An 18,850-nucleotide genomic window follows, 5' to 3' on the forward strand; every position below is an offset into this window, starting at 1 on the left:
TCCCTTCCCTCCATCAGAATGTTTTCTGACTGGCCTGGAAGCTGGGTTGCTTGACTCTTCACCACTTCTTCCAAATGTGTTGCTTACACTCAAACCCCCAAAGCCAAAGGCCTTTACTGTCAGTGTTCTACCGCGGCAGGAAGGCGTGGTCCCCAACAGCCCAGGTGAGAGCGAAGGTCATGGGTTAAAGAGCAAAGGTCACGGGTTAAAGAAACTCCGGAGGAAGGGGAACAACGTTTAATAGTTCAATTGTTCTTTCTAGCTATGCACACACACACATACATACATATACACACATACCTGTGTATATGATCGGAGAGAAATACTACAAAAAAAGATTAAAATTGCTTAGCTTTGGTTCACAAATATTTTCTTCATGGTCCCTTTCCTGTACATTTCCCCAAATACCTAACGTTAACATGTCTTGTTTTTGTAATTGAGGAAAAATTGTTATTTTAAAGGAATTGTTTAAAGGGCATAACATTTAAAACAAAAATTTTAAGTAGGCATGAAAGAAACAAGTGCAAGAATAAAGCTGGAATTGCTTAAAGACCAATGCATTTGCCATGGGGAGAGCACATGCTTTGCTTCCCACCTCCTAGCAGCCCGTAAGCATGAGAAACGCAGCCACAGTGCTCATGAGATTGAAACAGACCAACTGCTCAGAGGGACTGCTATTCTTAGGCTCAAAAGCAGACAGAAATTTCTGCCAAGGATCTGTTAGACACATAGCATTAATCTAGTTTTTAAAGAGGAAAGTGAAGCTGAGTGCTGAGATTATTTGCCCAGAGATGCAGCTACCGAGAAGGGCAGCTGGGATTTGAACCCACAGAATAGCCAAGAGGAGTGATCCTTTTAGATGATGTCACATCATGTCTCTTCCCTGCTCAAAACCTTCAATGGGCCAGGCCTGGTGGCTCACACCTGTAATCCTAGCACTTTGGGAGATCAAGACGGGTGGATTATGAGGTGAGGAGATGGAGACCATCCTGGCCAACACGGTGAAACCCCGTCTCTACTAAAATACAAAAAAATTAGCTGGGCGTGGTGGCATGCGCCTGTAATCCCAGCTACTCGGGAGGCTGAGGCAGGGGAGTTGCTCGAACCTGGGAGGTGGAGGTTGCAGTGAGCTGAGATGGCACCACTGCACTCCAGCCTGGGCAACAGAGTGAGACTCCATCTCAGAAAAAAACAAAACAAAACAATACAAAACAAAAAAAAATTCCCTCCAATGGCTCAGGTCACTCAGGGCAAAAGCCAAAGCCCTTACCATGGCCTGTAAAGCCCTGGTGAACCCGCAGTAACAAACAGCGTGACCTCCTGCCCTAATGCTCTCCTGTTCCCTGCCACCCACAACAAGCCAGGTGGCCCCACCTTAGAGACTTTGCCATGGCTGTTCCTTGGCCAGAAACATGCTCCCCACAGACAATTGGATGATGAATTCCACTCTTCAAGCCCTGGCCCAACTGTCCTTCTAAAGAGGCCTGCACCGACCACCCAATTTAAAATTGTAACCCACCCCCTTTCCCCCCACACTCCCCCTCACACTGCTCTATTTTTATCCATAGTGCAGTCATTTTCTAACATTCACTGTGTTTGCTCTTTGTCATCTGCTCCCTCTGCTAGAAAGCAAGCCCCACAAGGATAGGATTTGTGACTTTTGTTCACTGATGTCACCTAAGTGCCACAGACGGAACCTGACACAGAGTATACGCTCACTAAGTTTTTGTTGAGTGATTGAGCGATGCACAGAGAATGCTCCCCACATTGCCTCTCACACAGGGAGGCTCAGAGAATGTGGCCCTATTTAGCTTGTGCGGGTCAAGTCAGGGCCACGCCCCTCGCATGTGTTACGATGGATGGGTCAGGTCCTGCGTTAGGCACTGGGGATCAAAATAACCCAGTGCTCAAGGACTTCCCATTCTGATGGGGAATACACGCCAACTAACATAACACAGAAAGCAAGACAAATTTTTATTGAAGGAAAAAAGTATCACCATAAGGAGATAATTTATATGCTAAAATCATGCTGGGCACGTTTGTACAAGTTTTCTCACCGAATACCCATAGGACCCACAGGTAGGTACAAACAGCACCATATGCAAGCAAGTAAACGGAGACTCATTGAGTCAGGTAACCTGCCCGAGGTCAGGTTGGTGTGGGAGTCATTCTGACCCAGGGGGATCTTGGGGAGTTGCAGTAGAGCTGAAGGATAGGTAAGATGTTAACAGAAAGAGAAGGCGGACTGCACATCCCAGGTGGCAGGGACAGCAGAACCAAGGCAAAGACGCAGTAGCCTGTGAGATGTACTTAAGGGCAGCTGGAATCAGGAAAGGGCAGGTCTGTCTGCTATGCCGCCTGGACCCATGCTGAAGTGGGACAAGAGTCTGTTGCTCAGCCTGGGGGTAGAGTGTGCCCAGGCTCACTGCTGAGATAGGGAGTGAAGCCTGTAGTCCTGAAGACAGCCTCACCCCTCCATCCAGGCCCTCACTGGCAGGACTGGCCCTCTGACCCTGGCCTCCTCGGGCCTGCTTCAGGGTACAGCCTCCCCAGATTTGCATCTCTGGCTCTCAGCAGTCACCCTGGCCACTTGGTCAAGAACCTGCAATAATAAGTTGGGCACACTGACTCACACCTGTAATCTCAGTGATTTGAGAGGCCGAGGCAGGAAGATCACTTGAGCCCAGGAGTTCAAGACCAGCCCAGGCAACAAAGCAAGATGCCCATCTCTACAAAAAAATAAAATAAAATAAAATAATAATAATAATAATAATAATTTGCTGAGTGTGGTGGCGTGTACTTGTAATCCTTGAGCTAAGGAGGCTGAGGCTTCAGTGAGCTATGATTGTACCACTGCACACTCCAGTCTGGGTGACAGAGGAGATCCTGTCTCTTAAAACAAACAAGCAAAAAAAACAACCTGCAAAAAGTTTCCAGGCACCTTCACTCAATCTGCTGTTGGCTTGAGGGCCACTAAAAGGCAAGCCAGGCCCTTTTTCCATGCTCCTTAGCAGTTTGGGCTTAAGTGGGGCAACTGCCCCAGCATTTTGTGACTCTTAATTTTTTATTTTAAGTCTTGCACTAGGATTATCATAATTTATATAAGGGCAAATGTGTATGAGCACTGACTGCACTTTCATATTCCTTATTCAATTTCATTCTCTTGACAAGTTTGCAATGTAAGTTTTACGTTTCCATTTTCCTGAGAATCTGTGATATATGCAAAGCCACAGGTGATCAGTGATTGAGATTCAGTCATTCATTGTCTCCTCATCCCTTCATTTGTTTACTGTTCAATTCTTTTTGAGCATCCCCCTGGCCAGCCACAGAAGGCATAGATGGGATTTGAACACAGATACCCTGACTCCTGGCTTATTCCTTTGTCAGGCTTTCAGATTCCTTTCCAAATAACATTTATCAAGAGCCTTCAGTGTTGGAGGTTTTATCCATGTCTGAACATGTAATTCCTGTAACAGTGTACCAGGAGGGAATCTGCTGTCCCATTTTACAGGGAAAAAACAGAGGCTCAGAAAAAAGAACTCATTTGCCCGAAGCCTCCCATTGGCAAGGGGCAGAGCCCAGGATCCCACAGGGCTGAATCTAACCTGTTGATTCCCACCTCAGCATTCACATTCCAACCCATTTTTCCTTTCTGTGCCTTGCCCTCTCATGCCTGGGTTCTCCTATATCCCTCAGACTGGGTTCTAGGGTGAAAACTGAAGCAGCGAAATATCTAACAGCCCAGCTCCCAGCGGGCTCTGTGGGAGAAAGGCAGCAGAGGAAAGCATTCCCCAGTGTGTGTATGTTTGGGGGTGGGGGCATAAGTGCAGCCCCTGTTCTGGGGGCTCCTCCCTCGCCAGGCACTGGAGCAGTCAGGGACTGGAAGGGACCAGGCTGCTTCATGCAGGGTAGGGGTGGGGCATCTCCAAGCCAGCAAAGCGCAGATGACCTTGGCCATGGGTCACAGCCAGTCCCTTCTCCCCCTCAGGAAGGCAACGCTGGGATGTTGTGGGTCTAGTACACTCCCCCAACTGTCCTGGGGCATACACCCGACAGAGGTGTGTGGAGGAGGTTGGGTGGGAGAGGGGATTCAGGCTGGTCAGGGCAGGTTCGGAGGCGGGCCTGGTTCGGAGAAACAACCACCCGTCAGCCAGGCTTGGGGAGGGGAAGGCCAGAGGAGAGGAAGGAGGATTCTGGAGAAGGGAGAGAAAGACATAGAAAAACAGACAAGGAGAGAGGGCAGGAGTTGGGGACACAGGTACCGGGAGCGAGTAGAGACACAGAGACAAAAGACAACAAAGACAAAGCCAGAGATGCACAGCCTGAGAGAGAGCCACACGGAGAGAACGGAGAGGGGAGCAGGGTCAGAGGGCCCTGACGACGCAGAGGAGGACGCGAGAGGACACAAGAGGGACTTTCCCCAGGGGCAGGGAGAGGCCTTGGGCAGCTCCTCTGCTGGTTCGGGCTGCCTGCCTGCTGGACTCCGGAAAGGAGGCAGTGACCGCACCCATCTGGAAGCTGTCAGGTCCCTCAAGGATGAGGGCGTTGGGAGGAAGCCAGACATGAGCCACGTCGATGTGAGTGGGCAGAGGGGGCAGGGAGGTTGCAGTAGACTGGGTTCTCCTGTCTGGAATTTTTCAGCGGGGAAAAGAGAAAGAGTCTGGCAGTTTGGGACTCTTCTGGAGAAGGCCTGGGCTGGGCGGGTTGGTCAGAGAGAAGGCCAGCTCCCCAACTCCACCTCTGTACAGATGGAAAACAGAGCCCTAGAGAAGGGAAGTGACAGGCCCAAGGTCACAGTTTTCAGGTCATCTCATCATTCATTCATTTATGCTCTCATTGATTCAGCAAACATTAACTGAACCCAGTACTGTGTTAGGTTCTAAGGGAACATAGATGAGCGTTAGGTGGTCTCTGCCCCAGAGCCCACAGTCTGTGAGGAAGGCGGGCATGACTACACAGTGTGCCAAGTGCCACCATGCAGAGAAGCCCAGGGCTGTGAAGGTCAGTCTGGGGGTTCAAAGGCAACTTCCTGAGGAGGGATGCCAGGGCTAAACTGAACCGAACAGGAGGAGCAGGGAGGGAGGGCATGCCAGGCCGCGTCACACTGGTGGGGGGAGTCACAAAATTCAGCTCACTTTACTCTCCAGTGCACAAGGAAGCTGTGATTTATGGCTTACTAATCTGACTTTCCTCCCAAACTGCTCCCTCCCCTCCCTAACCCTGGACTGGCAGGAAACAGTTACAGAATGCCGTCTAATTTGGTTGAAAGTTTGGTCTGAGCTGATCATTGAAACTGTCTAGGTAATATCAGTCTGTCTTGTGTAAAAACGCCCTGTCCCTCAGGTCACTTCCCCTTTCACCTGCCTCTCAGCTGTGTGGGAGCATCAGGGGGGTGGGGGAGAGGGGTTTTAGTGGGAGCAGCCAGGCAGGCCAATCGTCCTGAACCGGCAGATGCAGTCAGTGCCGCTGCCTCTCCAGGGCCATCTTGAGCCTGTCCAGTTGCTGGTTTCTCCTATGGGGTCTCCAGCTCATGAATTCAGGGCCTTCCTCTAGCCCAGGCCATTCCTCCAGTGGTGGCCCTGGCTGATCTGACTGCACCTGGGCTCCTGGTGCTTGCAGACCCACAGTCTCTGCCCTGGTCCCCATCAATCCCCCTGCCCAGTGCGCTCTCATCAGCCTCTACCACCCAGGCCCTTTACACTTTCAGGCCTATTCTTTCACTGGCCCTCAATTCAGTCTCCTGGTGCCCCTGGGACAGACCAGCCCAGGGAAGCTGACGCTCAGACCTCCCTCTCTTGGGCCACATTGTAAGTCTAAGTTTACAGGGCTGCATTGCCTTGTTGCTCAATGGCATTCCATAGTATAAATGTATTGGAGTTTTTTGTTTTTTCTCTTTTGAGCCAGGGCCTGGCTCTGTCGCCCAGGCTGGAGTGCAGTGGCACAATCTCAGCTTACTGTGACTTCCACCTCCCGGGCTGAAGCCATCCTCCCCATATCAGCCCCCCTAGTAGTTGGGACTAGAGGCACACGCCACCATGCCTGGCTAAATTTTGTTGGAGTTTTTAACCACTTCTTATTCTTCTACATTTTCCTCCAATTTTTCACTATTATAAACAGTGCTGCAGTGAATATCCTCTACTTTCCTCTCTGTGCACATATGCAGGTGTTTTTCTGGGGTAGATACCATGAGGTGAATTGCTGGGTCAAATACATAAAGATATGTGCATTTTACATTCTAATAGAGCAGGAGTGTCTAATCTTTTGGCTTCCCAGAACCACATTGGAAGAAGAGTTGTCTTGGGCCACACATAAAATACACTAACACTGGCCGGGCATGGTGGCTCACGCCTGTAATCCCAACACTTTGGGAGGCCAAGGCAGGTGGATCACCCGAGGTCAGGAGTTCGAGACCAGCCTGGCCAATGTGGTGAAACCCCATCTCTACTAAAAATACCAAAAATACCAAAAAAAAAAAAAAAAAAAAAAAAATATATATATATATATATATCCGGGCATGGTGGCGGGCGCCTGTAATCCCAGCTACTTGGGAGGCTGAGGCAGGAGAATTGCTTGAACCCGGGAGGCAGAGGTTGCAGTGAGCCATGAGCCGAGCTCCCGCCACTGCACTCAAGCCTGGGCAACAGAGCAAGACTCTGTCTCAAAATAAATAAACAAACAAACAAACAAACACTAACACTAACGATAACTGATGAGGTAAAAACAAAAATTCACAAAAGTGTTTTAAAAAAGTTTATGAATTCGCGTTGAGCTTCATTCAAAGCCGTCCTGGGCCACATGCGGCCCGTAGGCCCCAGGCTGGACAAACTTGTGATAGAGTCTATCAGATGGCCTCCAAAAGGCGACGCCAATTTACATGGCCAGCAACTCTTACCAACGTTGACTATCATCAATATTTTTCAAAATGTGTCAATGTTATAGGTGAAAACTAATTTCTGATTTATGTTCCTTTTATTTATTCATTTATGTACTTATCTATTTATTTGTTTAATAGAAATGAAGTCTCCCTATGTTGCTCAGGCTGATCTCATACGCTTGGGCTCAAGCAATCCTCCTACCTTGGCCTTCCAAAGTGCTGGGATTACAGGCATAAGCCACCACGCCCTGCTCATGTTCCTTTTAAACTTCCATTTCCCTGATGACCAGTAAGGAGGGCATCTTTGCATGTATACATCCTTTTTATTTCTTTTGTGATTTTCTTATTCAAACACTTTGCCCAGTTTTCTGTTTTGTCTGTCTTTTCTTATTGATTTATAGGAGCTGTTTCTATTTCCCAGACATTGATCTCTTCTTATACATGGGGCAAATATTTCTCGTGATTTGTCATTTATGTCTTAACATTATTCTGTCTCTTATCACAAAAAAAGTTCCTAATTGATATGTGGTCAAATGTAGCTGACTTAATTCTTCAGGGCCATTGTGCTTTATTTTTTTCTAAATTAAAATTAAAATTTGCTCAGATCTCCAATCTTATCTTTCTTGGGGAGAGACCCTCTGAATTGTTCCCCAGACAGTGGGAAAGGGACTTAGTTCAACTTTCCCAGCCAGTGAGCCAGCACCTGTGTCCAAGGAACCCTTGCGGCCATCACTCCTCCCAACCACCAGCAGCACCGCATGGAAACTTGGCCCTGCCAGCTGCAGCAGGGCCCTCTGCCAGGCCATCGTGGTCCCCTGAGGGATCATCCCACTACCTCCATGCCAAGCTCAGATAAGGGTGCACCTGGTTTCTTTGCTTGGCAGCCCTGGCCATGGGTGGTCCTGGTTGGGTGTAGGCTGGCGCCACCATTCTCTCAATGGTAAGACTTCTGTTCCCTCATCTCCTCTGGGTTGGCTCAGAGGCCTGGCAGCTTTTCCTTTTCAGCCCACAAAATACTTTAATTACACTCTAATTACACTCCCATTCCCTGCCACACTGCTGTCCCCACCCAGGCAGGGCTTTTCTCCATGCTTCCCTGCCCACCCCATTCAAAGGGTGACTGTGTTTCCCAGGAGCTGAGAAGAATACAAATCCTCTAGCAGCAACCTCACCCCTTATCAACCCCTTCTACCCTGACAGCCTAAGCATATGGTGTTGCAGTTATTAGGGGGACCCCGTTCTCGTTTATCATTCCTAGGCAACCCCAGAGTCCAAGATGCAGGTTGCTTCCAGGGTCTGCTTTCTCAAGAACCCTGACCCACCCCTGTTCCTCCAGGGCCCTCTCACTCTCCTAGGACAGTGGAGGCCTGCCCTGCAGCAGCGTTGTAAGGAAGGCCACATTCAGGAAATCCAAGGTCATTTTCTGCCTATTAGGCTTCTTGTTAAATAAAATACAATTTAACTCCTTACAGGGCCCTCCTTCAGGGAGAGCACCCACTGCTCATCTGAATTCTAGAGAACCACTCAAGTGCAAATAGACATTCAGGACGGCATCCATCCTAAGAAAGAAAGTGCTCTCTAAGAAGCCACTATGCCTGAAATGCCACCATATGTATACACCATTCCACTGTGGAAAACGTTGCCTTTTCGGGGCTCTTCCTGTGAAATGCAGGCATATTTAGCTCTTCATGCTATAGTATGAATTAGCCTGTCACGGGGTTCCCTTGTGACAAGAAAGCCCATGGCAACCAGACTGCCCAGGTTTCCCAGGGACATCCTGATTCTAAATATTAAAACATTGCATTAACTGGAATCTATGTAACCAAAGTTTGTACTCGCTACACATCATCCTGTTCTTTTCAAGGAAGTCATTGGTTGAGTGTGTGACTGCATATGGTTTCATTTTTATGCCTTATTGACACTTAACCCTGTCCCAGGCCGTGAGCTAGCGCTGGAGATAGCAGAACAAAGACACAGCCCCTTCAAGATGGCATTCACAGCCATAGGGCGGGACGGCAGGTGGGTGACAACCATAGCCAGCAGAAGAGCAGACGCTGGAACAGAGGTTCGAACCGAGCACTATGGAGCCAGCTGAGGTGGTAACTCATGGTCTGGGGAGCTGAGAAGCCCTGAGGGATCTCTGGATGTAGCCAGATGGAATAGACTGGCAAGGGCATTCCAGACAGAAGGAACAGCCGTGCTAAAGCCCAGAGGCTGAAAGCAGCATCTCACCTTCAGGGAGTGGCAATCACCTTGGTGCTGTGAGGGCTGGAGAAGGGGTGGGTGGAGTGAGAGGAGGACGGCAAGGCAGGGGCCAGGTCATGAAGGACTTTGCATTTACCAGTCTAGAAGGGAGTCTGTAGATTTTATCCTGAATGCAATGAAGACTCAGGGAAGATTTTATTTATTTCTTTATTTTAGCTTTTTATTGAAGCATAATATAACATACAGAAAAATTCACCTATCATAAGTATGCATCTTGGTAAACTTTCACCAGGAATATACCCATGGAACCAACATCCAGATCAAAATCTGTCAGGCGTCTAGCACCCAGAAGCCCCTGCGAGTCCCTGCGAGTTACTATGTGTCCCCAAGGCTGACCACTATCCTGTCTTCTGGTACCACAGGTTTGTTTTGCCTGTTTTTTGAACTTTATAAATGCAAGTGTACAGTATGAACTCTGTCGTGTCTTTTCTGTTGTTCAACGGGACATCTGTGAGATTTCTCAATATTGCAGCTATCTCCGTAGCTTGTAGCACTCTGTTGTGTGAATCCACCACTGTCTGCTGATGGGCATCGAGTGGTCTCCAATTCTTGGCTATTATGCATAGTGCTCTGAATGTCCTTGTATACATCTTTGATACACATGTGTACACATGTCTGTTGGGTATATTCCCAAGAGTAGACTTGCTGGGTTGGAGAGTGTATGCACGCTCAACTTGAATATGTGACGCCAAATCATTTTCTCAAGTGTTTGTAGATGGAGGGTTTTGAGCAAGGAGGTGGCAGGAGCAGGCCTGGGTCTCGGCAGTCCCTCTCTGCACAGGCTGAGTGTGAGGGGCATAGGGACATCCCAGTGGAGCTGTCCTAAGGCTAGAGAGCAGTGGGTCTGGAGCTGGGGAGCTGGGGAGCCAGGCAGCAAGGCTCTAGGCTGGAGAAGGTGGAGAGGGTGTGGAGTGAGGAAGGCAGGAACCAGGGCCAGGCCATGGATACAGCAATAATTAGGATGCCATGGACACAGAGGAGCCCTCGGAGGCAACTGAGGAGGTGCAGCCTAGAGAAGAGGGAAGACGCAGCAAGTGGAAAGGAAGAAAATCACATGGCTGCCAAGGGGAGCATCTGAGGCAGAGGCAGGCCTAGAGCAACAGAGGCACTAAGGGGCCAGTTAGTCAAGACTGAGCAGGAAGTGTTCACCAGACTTGATAAGGGGGCCATGGGGACCTTAAGGAAGGCGTGGTCAATGGGGTTGGTGTGCGTGTCAGACTGCAACAGGCAAAGCAGGGAAGAGATGAGGGATGAGCTTTAAGAATTCAGCACTGCACCTGGAAGCATGGTTTTGGTGCTGCTGAAGTCAGCCCACCTGGAGGCTGGGCCTCCCCAGCATCCTCCCATCCCCCAGGTGTAGTGGGAGCTGTTCTGCCATTCCAACTAACAAAGGCCTCCCATGGCCAGTGCACCGTGGAGGAGGAGAGTGGGGTGGAGACTCAAGGAGATTAAAAGGGACAGGCAGTTCTCTCTACTCTTCCATTGTTTATCTGAAGCTTAAAAGTGATTAGAGAATGTAGAAATGGGAGTAGCTTTGTGGGATGAGAATGAAAACAAAGAACTCCCCACGGACTGTTTCCAACACAAAGCAACTTTGGTCACTGTCCAGGTCTTCTCCTCCCTGGGAACACCTTGCCATTTACTCTTCCTGGGTGTGGCTCTCTCATACCAAAGAGACCTACATCCTAACCCTAGGGATGACAACCACAGCAGAGTATTCTGCCAGGCCTTGTGTTAAATGCTTCCCACACAGCATCTCATTTAATTTTCATTACAATCTGATGAAGATAGAATAGCGTATTATTACCCCATTTTATAGATGAGAAAACCGAGACTCAGGGAAATAAAATGACTTGCTCAAGATTACCCCAACCAGAAGGCTGCAGACACTGACTCCAAAGCCTGTGTGCTTCTGCCAGCAAGTCAGCCTCCCCAACGCCCAGGCTCTTAGAATCTTGGAGTCATAATGTGGCCACCTGCTCTATTCTTTAGGAAAACCCAAATCTACCCCTTTTATCTCGACTTCCCTGAAGTAGGACTCTGTTTTGTATCAGGGAACAATTGTGCCTCCATAAGAGGGTAGAATTTTCTACTAGCTGCACAACCATGAGCAAGTCATTCCTTCTTTCCCAGCTTGTTTTCTCCCCTGTAAAATGGGGATAATAATTTAACCTCTGAGATTAACTGAGCTGTACATTAAGGCCTGAGCGCAGGTGTCTCAGAGTAATGGTCTACCTCTGTGAGTTCTGTTCTTTCCCACTCCAGTTTCCATGCTTGGTCCTCCCATCTCCCTTTCTCACCAGACACCTGGGCCTCTGCATGGACAGATCCAGGGATGGTCTTTGCTGTGAGATGTGGTAAGGGCTCATGTTTGCTTTGGGTGACCCAGATCTCCCCAGCTTCTGACAGCCTCCTCTCACCTTTCAGCCTAAAGAGCCCCTTACCCCAAGACACCAACAAACCCTGCAAAAGAAAAAAAAAAAGACAAAAAACAAAAACAAGGCTGAGAGTCTTTTGGCTTAGAGCCACTGAACTGGCCTACCAACAGGCTAACTGTTGGGATCCTCATTTGAACACACTGACTCAGAGGCTGATAGGTGTGTAGCACTTGCTGGGTCTTCATTCAAACTTATCTGACTTACTTTCATGAAGTTCCTTGTGTGGGCGCACACACGCACACATCCTCACAAAAGCCCTGCTCATAGGTGCACTCACAGCCAAGGCCACAGCCACACATACTCATAGCCAACAATATACGCCCCAACTCAACCTGCTAGCAAGTGAGCTTGGGGGTGCAGGGGCATCAGGTGAGCAGGATACAGAGCTCTGTTATGTGGGAAATTTCATGGTCCTGAACAAACGGGGGTCTGTTTTTAGCCCCCCCTCCAAAAGAAGAGTGAAGCTTCCAGCCAGAAGGGGCTTTGCTGTGATGTGTGTGCCCATCACTGCCGAATGGCAGGTGCCCACTGCAGAGAATTGACACGGGCTCAGCATGGAGCAGGGGCTGAGCTCCGTCATGCAACCAAGCTTGTGGACCCAGAAGCGTCACCTTAACGCTTCACTCTGGTGCTGGTGGGCATGATGCTGGTCAGTTCAGGGTTCCCTCAGACAATTTAGGGCTTTTCCCCACTCCTACTTGGAGTGCATTTGCGTTCTGGAGGTGGGAGAGGTACAGAGGGCCAGGGCATTGGCCTAGGTCACCTTCAGTCTATAAGGGCATCCCCCGCTGCCCCTCATTCCCACTGGTAGCTCGAGCATGAGCATCTCCCCTCTGACATCTGTGGAAGGCTTACATTTCCACCTACTCAGACCCATAAGGGGCCTGAGCTCTGAGATTTAGAGTCCCATGCATATCACAAAAACTTAGATACAAACATATAGATGGAGTCTTGTAATAAATCATTTTGAAAGCCCACTAACCGACTGAAACAACAAAAATGATCAGAGATGGAAGTAGGAGGCAAATTTCCTCCTCTCCCTGCCAGGCTGGAGGATCTGGGCTGAGATGCGGCACCAGTTGAGAACAGAGCAGTCCCGTGTCTCAGGCTCGCTGAGGTGTCAGGAGGGGAAGGCACATTGCAGAGATGGCCCTCATCCCCTCACATATCCACCTGGGCTCTCAGCTGCCCCCACTGTGCCTGGACCCCTCAGATCAGTGCTACCAGCACCATTAACCTCACAGCAAGTCTGAGCACCAGGAGGTCATAAGCTCAAACAGGCTTTGGGGCAGTCATTAAATCAGGCCAATGGCAGTGGGTCATAACTGAGTGCAGGAAAATGAGGAAGCATCTTTAAGGTTCTGAAGGAAAATAGAAGCACAGAGGCATTCCCACGGGGCCTGGCTAAAGCTCTGGACTCAGGTAAGGCGGGACTCAGGTGGCACAGGGCAGGGGGTAGAGGACAGGAGTTCCCAGCTGTGAATCTGCTCAGACTCATCAAACCTCAGAGCTGGAGGTTCCAGCAGTCTCTGTGCAGCTGAGGAGGTGAGGCCCAGGGTGGGCAGGGCTTAAAGCTGAGCCAGGATTGAAACCAGATCTTTTGATAAATGGCTCTACCTACCTCCCCATGCACCTCAGGAGCCCTGGAAGTTCCAGGCTATGACTCATCCCCATGTGACTGGGGCTTTGTTTCTTCATCATAAGATAATGATATTGATGAGACCAAGTCACTGAATCCTACCTTGACCCCAAGCAGGGCCCTGCATCTCCACGATGACAGCTTCCATCCCCCAAAGACAAATATAACCTTAAGAATAGCTGGTCAAATGAGCAAACTCAGCACATAGATTTTCGGCTGTTGCATTGCTTTGGAAACTGACCTGAGTTCAAGGACTGGTCCCACTACTGACTTGCTAAGAGCAACTGGATAGTCACCTGATCTGTCTTAGCCTCAGTTTCCTCAGCTTTCAAATCAAAATAACCCATTCCTTGCACAGTTCTTGTGAGAATTACAGAGAACATCTTGCATTGTGCCAGGTACACAGCAGGCCCGAATGACATGTAGTAGGTCAAACCATGAGGAATTGTCAGTTTTTCGAATAATGGATCCACCTAATAATTATCTATTTTATTCGTATTAGCATGATCATTATCAACTATGTGCATATTACTTTATCTCTCAGTCTCCTCATGCAAAAAACTGGAGATGATATGCAAAGCACACTGCATAAGGCCTGGCACCCTGCAGAAGGTGCTCACGAAAGCTTCGCCTCCTCCCTCCCCACCCCCTCCTAATGCAGTCACTTCTTCTTCCATGGGTGGCCACGGGGAACTTGTCCTCTTTCCTGATTACCACAGCCCTGTTGGCATGAAGCTGAAACTGTGACTGAGAGATGGGAGAGGAGAAAGAAAATGGTTTCTAAAATAATATTCTCAGAGAAGTTTAAAAGTTAAAAGCAAAGGAAAACATGTTGTGTTTTCAAAAACCTGACACAGTGCCGCACTTTCAGGTCATGCCCAAGACTTCTGGTGGGTTCTGGGGCAGGAGACCAGAGCACTGCAGATGGGCCTCTCCCTCCCCATCCGCCCCCTGCTAACACTCTTCTTGACTCCCTGAACAGCGTTCTGCAAGGAAGTTATTCTGTGAGTTATGAGTCACAGCCGACCAAACAATCAGAATATCTTTTAGGCATCCAGATGCCACCTGGAGCCGTAATGGAGCAGAAGATTCCAGGTCCGGTAAGGCTCCAGCATCTCTGAGTCCAGCCGTCTGCCTCCAAGTGGAGTAGCTGTCACACCCTGCAGGGCAGAGGCTGGTGGCCCCATCCCTGATGTCCCCTGCAGGGTTCTCTCTCATGCCAGTCATGCAGCCCTTTCTTTTGTTCAATCTCAGCCCTTCCTTCCTTCATCCGTTCATCAGATAGCCCATGACAGCATCACTGTGCTGGCACAGGAATAACGCAGGGATGATGGAACAGCCCCTGTACGTTCCCCAGTCTGTTTCACTTGGATGGCATTACCTATTAAGCACCCAACTTCTCCACCAGCCCGGGTGCAGGTGAGGCTGGAACCAGGTGAAACAGGACCCAGGTAAGGCTGGACGCAGGTAAGGTGGGACTCAAGTGGCACAGGGCATGGGAGGTACTCTCTAAATAGTTGCTCAATGTTAAAGGAATGGATGAACAAATGAATGAATAGCCAGGTCCATAGGAACACTTTGGTAACGAGATGCTCACTGCTTCAAATGCAGCTCATTTTCCTGAAGGTTGGAGGTGACAGAACCAGGTTGAGGCAGGCATAGCTGGTGCCAGATCTCCTTCTGACATGGGAGGTGCATCCACTGGAGAAGCCGCTGCTACCCAGAACCTTCCCATACATGCCTGGGCTCCAAACTGGGAGCTGGGGGATTCCCCAGGCCTGGAAACCCCCAGTAGGGTTGTTTCACTCCACCCACACCCCACAAGGCTGGTCATTCTCAACTCTGCTTCTTGGAAGGAGAAACTGGCTCATGATCAGAAGTTCTGGAATTCACTACAGGAAGTGGCCATTGAGTGAGAGGAAAGGCCCTTAGTTAAATGAGCCAAGAATTCTGCATTCTGATTCCCACTCCAACATTTAAAGGCATGGGATGCAGGCTCAGGCGGACCTGGGTTCAACTCCAGTTCTGCTGTTTAAGAGCTGCTTGGTTTCTGGAAAGTTACTTACTTCACTGAGCCCTGGTTTCCTCTTTTGGGAAAGGGATTATAGTATCTGCCTCAACAGGTTCTTGTGAGGATTCTAAGAGGAACTGGTAGGGCTGATACTCAGCTGGCATGCAAATATTCTAACTTACTGCTTGGTAAATAGCCATGACGCCGAGCCCTTGAGTGCCCCTGCCATGCAACCCAGCATCCCCCGACCTTCCCACCATGATTCAGCAACCAAGGGGTTAACATCTAGCCCCTTGGAAGGTCCTCAAGATCCTGGCAACCCTTCTGATTGGTTGCTGCCCATAGTGAACTAAATGGGTGCCAGTAAATGCTCTGTAAACTACAAAGTGCTGGCTAACTCCAGATCCACACTTCCAGCTCCAGTTTATCTCCTGGAGCCTCTTCACCCAACTCTTGGCCCTTCCACCTGCATACCTCATGCAAATGGCACTCTCACAACTCCCAAACTGAACTGAGTTTCTCCAGTTAAACTCATCCTAGGGACTGCCTCCACCTCTGCCTGGTTGCTCCAGGCAGACAAGCCTGGGAGACCCCCTCCTTACCCAGTCTCTATCTGGCAGTCCTGTTTCCTCTATGTCCCCCAGCTCTGTCCCTCCTTCCTGCCCCCACCCACCTGGTGCCTTCATCATTTCTGTGCTAAATCACAATGACCACCTTCCCACTGGCCTCTGGACTCCAATGTGTCCTTCCACATCATTCTCACACTGCAGACAGAATCACCTTCTAAAAGTGGGGTCTCTCATTGAACCCTCAGTGAAATGTCAGCCACCATTGACATCCCTCAGTAATGATCGTTGGAGGTTTGGTTCTTGGGGAAGGAGACTCTGAGATGAAGATTCGCTTGCAGGAGGTTTACTGAGGGAGTACGTTCAAGGTCAACACCTGGCAGGGAGTGATTGAAGCAGAATTGGCCAGAGGGATAAACCGGGTTGTGATGCAGACCCCACAAAGGCCTCGGCCAGCCCCTCAGGGAGCTGTGGAGCTGGAAAGACTCTTTGTAGTTGTCCCAAGTGGGGGAAAGAGGCCTGGGCTTTTATACCCCCATGCGAACCAGTCTCTGGATGCAGGCTGGCCCTGGAGGCACCATGGCATTAGGTGAGCAGGCAATGGCAGTGGTGGGAGGAGTCTCACCTGCAAGCTGCCTGCTGTCAGCACTCTCAGCAGCTGAGGGGTGGGGGTAGGAGGCACAGGCATTGGCAGCCATCGCAGTGCCTGCTACAAAGATGTCTTGGGTCAAGTAGATCCTCAGGAATGTTTGTCGCATGATGAAAAGAATAACTCCCCATTGCCTTCAAGACACATTTTGAATGTCTGGTGTAGCATACAGGCTCTTCATGATCTGCCCCAAACATCCTCCCCATTCCGCCTTCCTCTCGCCCTCTCCCCACTCGCACCATATTGTGCTTCTTGCAGTTTCCCAAACTTAACATGCTATTTCCCACCTCTCTGCTTTTGCACGTGTTATTTCATCTGCCTGGACTGCTTTAAATGGAAAAAAAGAAATCCTATTCTCTTCTTCCAGCCAATTCCTACTCCTTCATCAGGACTCCAGCTAAGCTCTGCCTCCCCTGGGAAACCTTCTATTAATTCCTCCAAGTCTGGTGCCCCCACCTCACACAGAGCACAGCCATTGGGTGCTGATCTGCCCCCAGGCTCCTCCAGGCTCAGATTCACAGGGCCTGATTACTCCATTACTTAGGATGCATTTGTGCTGGAAGAAGTCTTGGGGGATGGCGAGGGAGAAGAAATGGCAAGTGTGAAGCCTGGAAGCATCGAAGTACCCAGTATGTCGGAGAAGGCTGAGCAGCGTCTCACACTGTTCAACACAACGGTTGTCGCCGTCCTTTCCCCACTCATTCCCATCTTCACCATCATCATTGTTGTGATCAAGGCCACACTTTCTGAGTGCCGACTACATACCAGGATCTGTGCCAAGTGTTTTAGAGACACTTCCCTTTAATCCTTATTTTATCCTCACTATTAATAACCTTCAAAAGTAGGCACTATTATTATCACTGTTTTACAGATACAGAAACCGAGGTTCAAGCAGGTTAAGAGCTCTGCTCGAGGTCACACAGCTGGTTTATGATCTGTGTGACCCAAGGACACTCTCTGTTCACCACTCCAGCAGGGAGCTGGGCCACACTGATCTCATCCCTTTCCAAGCCCCCTGCCCCATCACTGTCTGCCCGTCTAAGGAAACTCCTTTCCTAAATGAAAGGACATGCCACTGAGAAGATGTGGGGTGGGCCCAGCTGGGGCAGCCAAGAGACCTGGGAGGGGTTAGGGAGAACATTCTGACCACATTTGCCCTTCTAGATCCAACCAAGACAGGGTTTGATTCAGCTCCAGCTACTGCATGTTGCTGGGAGATCTTGTCCCCTCTTCATGTCTGCAAAGAGGGAATCTGAAGTCCCAAAACGGAAGGGCCCCATCCAAGGTCACACTGACCATCAGGGAGTCAACTGAAGCTACAGCTTAGACTCTGGGCTCCCAGACCAGGGCCTCGCCCACTGCCAGCCTAACTGCAGCCAAGGCTACTTCTGAGGGATAATTTGAGGGTGCCAGGAAGAGTTCCTCCTCCCCACACAAGGGTGTGCCTCCCCAGGCTGCTGGTGACACCTGGAATCCCTCCAGAGGGCCCAGGTCATGAGCCCTGGGTTCAGGCCCACCATCTCCTCTCCACCCTCCCGGGACCCTCCTGCCCGGGCTTCCTTGCCTTAGGAAATGCACAAGCAGCCAGAGGCTGGCTCTGAGGAGGCTGTGGAAGGAGGCTGGCTCTGAAGCAGCTTGGAAGGAGGCTGCCCCTAAACCTGACCATGCCAGGAACAGAGAGACAAACCAGAGGCAGCAGAGCCCAATAAGACCTGTAGCCAGATTGGTTTTAATCAGGCTCCACGCATACTAATTGTGTGACCTTTGGGAAGGTCTAATTGCTGTGGGCCTCAGTTTTCTCAGTTACAACATGGGGATGAGAGTTACTATCTGGCAGGGCTGTTGTGGGGACTCCGTGAAGTAGATATTGCTGGTATTTGATGAGGTAGGGGGCTGGGCGCCCAGAAGGGGCTATCAGTGGCAGCTGGGATTATTATTGAGTCTGGAGTCAGACAGAGCTACTGGACTTTATGCCTGTCCAGTCCTTGCTGGACCACAATGGTTCCTTCATGATCCTGCAGTCTGGCATGAGGCCTGGCCAGGGTGCCCAGTACCTAAGGTCTGTTGAATTGTATGGAGTTCTGTGGCAGCAGAACTGACCCCAGTGGTTGGGTGATGTAGGAAGAAAGATACAGTGTAAGGTACCTGAAGGTAGAAGGAAGCCGTGGAGATGTGGGGAGTTCTCTGGAAGTTTACAAGCAGAAGCTGGGTGGATACTGGGCAATGATGCCATCACCGAGAGTCACGTAGATTCACTGAATTTATGTGCCTGGGGAGAATGTCTAAGTTGGAAGGCCTCTCACAGGCCCTCAAGTCTACCCCCTCAACATACATGGGGAGACAGGCCCAAAAAGGGAACAGAATTACCTAAGGTGAGTCAATGCCAGATCCAGGACGAGGAGCAGGGC

The 18,850-nt window shown here is 49.9% G+C and overlaps 1 long non-coding RNA gene across 1 annotated transcript; it reads right to left on the bottom strand.

The window, feature by feature from the left end:
• Positions 1 to 4,235: 4,235 nt before the first annotated feature.
• On the bottom strand, positions 4,236 to 6,492 carry LOC144334400 (uncharacterized). Its single transcript, XR_013404194.1, has 2 exons — positions 5,200 to 6,492; positions 4,236 to 5,053 (listed from the first exon to the last, which is right to left on the bottom strand). It is a non-coding gene; the product is annotated as an uncharacterized LOC144334400 (long non-coding RNA).
• Between the last annotated feature and the right edge of the window lie 12,358 nt (positions 6,493 to 18,850).

The sequence above is a fragment of the Macaca mulatta genome, chromosome 14, assembly GCF_049350105.2.
Source record: "Macaca mulatta isolate MMU2019108-1 chromosome 14, T2T-MMU8v2.0, whole genome shotgun sequence".
In the NCBI taxonomy this organism is placed as follows: domain Eukaryota; kingdom Metazoa; phylum Chordata; class Mammalia; order Primates; family Cercopithecidae; genus Macaca; species Macaca mulatta.